The sequence below is a fragment of the Trachymyrmex septentrionalis genome, unplaced genomic scaffold, assembly GCF_001594115.1.
Source record: "Trachymyrmex septentrionalis isolate Tsep2-gDNA-1 unplaced genomic scaffold, Tsep1.0 scaffold52, whole genome shotgun sequence".
Taxonomy (NCBI): Eukaryota; Metazoa; Arthropoda; class Insecta; order Hymenoptera; family Formicidae; genus Trachymyrmex; species Trachymyrmex septentrionalis.
This window is the reverse complement of record NW_017305694.1, coordinates 1,275,051-1,279,301: the sequence shown is the minus strand read 5'-3', so window position 1 is coordinate 1,279,301 and position 4,251 is coordinate 1,275,051. Positions and strand designations below refer to the sequence as shown.

The 4,251-nt window shown below is 33.7% G+C and overlaps 1 protein-coding gene across 2 annotated transcripts in view; it reads right to left on the bottom strand.

Moving 5' to 3' along the window:
* LOC108751808 (limbic system-associated membrane protein-like) overlaps window positions 1–4,251 on the bottom strand; it is a 178,156-nt gene that overhangs the window by 26,908 nt on the left and 146,997 nt on the right. The window lies entirely within an intron of this gene.

The window sequence follows — 4,251 nt, the reverse complement described above, 5'->3', positions numbered from 1 at the left end:
CCTTCTAACAAATATTCTAATTTTTTATATTAATATTTTTATATTTTAATAGACTTATTTTTAGGAATTTTGATTGCAATTCATAAACAAAAAAATTTATCAAAAATTTTTATTAAGTATTGTTTTTAATGTTGTTGTTAAGAGTGCATTTTCTCTAATACTCATTGCCAGTACTAAAATCTATAGTTCACGTTACACATATAATATAGACTTTCAGTATTGGCAGCGACTGTGGAAATACTCGGGATGCAACGCGTAAGAGTAAAGTACTATATATTTTTCAATATTTAAAAAATTATATTTAAATAGAATATTTCTATCTAATTTTAATCTAATAAAAATAATGCGATGTATTGAATATATCTAAAGATAATTGGGAACTAAAGTAACGATAAAAGTAACGATAAAAAAGACTGAATTCGTTATTGTAAAAATATTACGTTATTATTACTGTAACAAAAAAAGAATTGTTATAAAAAAAGTAATAATAACGGTTAACAACGCAAGTAATTCTTAACCCTAATAAAGAATGCCTTAAAATGCTGTTTAACAAAAAATAATATTTCGTAATTTGGAGATTTTCATATTACAATATTTTTAAATATGGAGCGTTTCATTACGTTTAAATAATTTTCGTTGTTTGTTGTATTAATATGAGAGCATAAATTAATGAAGATCTGTATTTCATATTATAATAAATACGAGACAAGTGTGTTGCACGTATTATATCGTTTAACATTTTGAGCAGCAGCGTATATATTAAATGTGCATACCGTGTCATCATTCGAATTGTCATGATTGTTTACGGCATCATGCGCCACATTTACATGTATTTTCATATTATATACACTCTGGTGAGTTTCTCCCTGCTTTTTGCATTCAACCCATCGCACCCGATCGTAACTCGTGACTTTATTTAATCGATTCGCTGGCATTCTCCTGTTATGGGCCATCGCTCAGGTTATCGACATTCAGCCAACCTGCCAATAACGGCCAATATTCGACGTAAATATGCATTTACGCCCGCAACAGGCGCAGTCGAGACATATCCTCGTGCTGATATTGCGAACTTACAGCGACCGTACATTCCGAATTTTTCGATACGTTTCTGAATAGAGAGTACGTTTTTTATTATTTCAATTTATTGAGAAAGTCGTACATTTCGTGTAGAGAGAGAGAGAAATAATATCAGAGACAAAATACGAAATTTATTATATTTTTTGTTAAGAACATTATATCAAAATATATTATAAAATTTTTAATCTTTCTAATCATTAAATATTGTATTTGCTTCTTAATTGAAAAATAAGTTAATTCTTTCGTCTTTCTTTATATTGTAATTTATGCATGAATTAAAATCATTACTAAATGGTTTTAATTTCCATGAAACAATTTCTTAAAATTGTAAGTTCTTAGGAACTGCTTTGAAGAACACGCCAATTTTTACTCTTCTGTTTTTATTACAACAACATAACGAATACTGATTTAACTTTACAAGCCATTCCATTTATGGTTACCGTTTACAGTTCTTCGCGCTTTGTACTCTCTTTTAACTTTGATAATGATAATTTCTATAGCTGCGCTTTATGCTACCGAAGTTCGCGGTACTATCTGACATTGTCGGATGTGTTGAATATCTTCATGGTTATTTCGTCGCAAGTAGAAAGAGAAAAGACGGGTGAGAGAATGGAAAAGTCGAGAATGAAAGAAAGCGAAGATCTCGCGCGGGGAGCACGATGATGAAAGTCACGTTGCTCGTTCGCGACCGAGGATCACCAAGTTAGATACTAACTCGTGATGACAAATTTTTCTGAGTTTATACCGTAGAAGAAGCACCTTCACTGTGTTCAGATATGTGATGTTCAGAGCCAAAGAAATAAAATGAGAAGATGTCTTCTACTAAAAAATTGAGGTGGAAGTTCCACGTAGATTGCCTTATTCGGTTATCTCGGATCTCATTGTTCCTCTTTCACCCGTGTCTTATTATTCCTTTTTTCACACGTGAGCTTTTTGATGATTATTGAAATCTTATTCTTCTTGAATAGAGATTCGTAAATTTGTGTTATAATAAACATTTACTCTCTGATGTGCGATTGAAAATTCTATTTAATATATTGTATTTTAATATATTTATTATATTTTTAATATACTGACAATTGTCGAAAACTATTTAATGCGAGAACAACTGTCGAAAACGTTTACTCACGTACTTGCTGTTACAATATATGTAAATCTGAATAAGTATATTTCAAAAGTTGTTCAAATTTCAGCAACGCTGTAAATACAAGAAACTTACGTGGGGTATATCGAAAAATTTGACATACCGAATACTACTCTTTTATAAGTCCCGTCACGTAACGCCAACAGAAGTTCCATTTGAGAACACCGCGGACGTAAAGCCCGCTGCAGTCGATTGTTCTACGAAGACGAATTGGAGCACTTGTGCAGGTAATCCTGACTTTCATCGAGTCAGCGATAGGTGAGCACAGGAGTTCCCCGGACCTCCAGCAATTCCGGCAATCTTCGAGAGATCCGACACAGAATTCACGGGGTTGCGACAGAGGGAAGAAAGGAATATACGAGCGCACAATCCCACGACGAAGTCGCACGTCAAAAGGGATCAGTATGCCGCGGAGCGCGAAATTTTCTTTTCCGCACGCGACTCTTCGCCGTCATCTCGTGCCTCTGAAGCTTCCTTATTCCTTTCTCTTTTCCCCGCACATTTCGATCTCTTCACCGTTTGGCTTCATCGGTCGCCTCTTCTTTCCTACTTGCACCGATGCGTCAATTCCGTTCTCCTGATCGTGGGAATTTTTCCTTTTGCCCGAGGGAAGAAAAACTGATCAGGAATTCCGGTGGAACTGTTGGAAGCGTGTCTCGGATACCGAGAAGAATCTATCTAGCCAGTCGTTCGTCAGCTCGTCACTCTCTCTTTTTTGCTCTCCGTCTCTCTCTCTCTCTCTCTCTCTCTCTCTCGGATATGAAAATCGTTACATATTGACATTAGTAGTACCGTTAAGCTCTGCTTTGATATCGCGTTATTAAAGGAACGAGTTCAAAAATATATGATATATGTAATTTTTCGTTCACGCAGACTCGATCAAATTGATATGATTTAAAATGAGAACAAGACCGTGAAAAACGATGTCTCAATCGATATTCTGAGAATCTTTAAATATTTCAACAAGAGATCGCAATCGGTCATTAATTCATTCGTACGTTAAATAATCTTTAATAGATAATCTAACAAACTAGACGATGCAAACAATTATATTATTGTATTTCTATAGCCGACGTTCGTAAATGTATCGAGAAGAAGATAATCGAATGAGATAATTGCAATAAAATTTGTCTTTACATGAACGAATGCACAAAATTCTTCGAAACTGACGGTGAATCTATTGGATACACAATCAATTAAATCTCTTTGTAAAGAATGTCAAATAATTCAATTTTTTGTTACGTCTACAAATTTGGATTATTTTTATTAAAATGTAATTCTTAATATTTAGTCTTTTTATACGTAGTGTTATTTTAGTTCCTTGAAATTAATTAGTGCCTTTCCAGTAACGTAATTTAAATGGATCTTGCAGACCTGGCGTCACTAGTTATGTTATAGATTTTGGCGTCAATTTCGGAGAATTAATAAAAATTAATTAAATTTTAGAGCATTAAAATCTAACAATTTTATGATAGATAATTTGAATAGATACGTGATACATACATAACAATATTCGCAGTAAACCAATATCCAAAAACATTCCGACAAGAAGAATTGAAATTTGAAACTGAAATAGAATGATCCGTGTACAAACAATATCCGAACAGCTGACAAGTAAACAGAAACAGGTAAACCCATTGTTAATTCCCAACTACTACGTGCGAAATACAGCATAATTCAACTTTCAAAGTCCGGTATTCGGACAGACTAAGCTGAAGAGAGATGGCTACGTCGGTATGTCACTGGTTCCAGCTGATTGCAACCATTTGTTCGCAAGATATACATTCTGATATCACGCCGGTATATTAAACTATATAGTGTGATTAAACTAATTACACGAGTTTATTCCATCAGATGCTAGCGAAATCTTGAGTTAGTAGCGCGAAAGACGATTCGGAACGCTTGAGAGGAACATTGTAAGTCGTGCTAAAATAATATAAGTACACTTCAAATAATATACGGCAAAACTATATATACTGTTAAGAGTATTATTGAAGAGTATTAACCTCGTTCTTTAGACAAATATATAT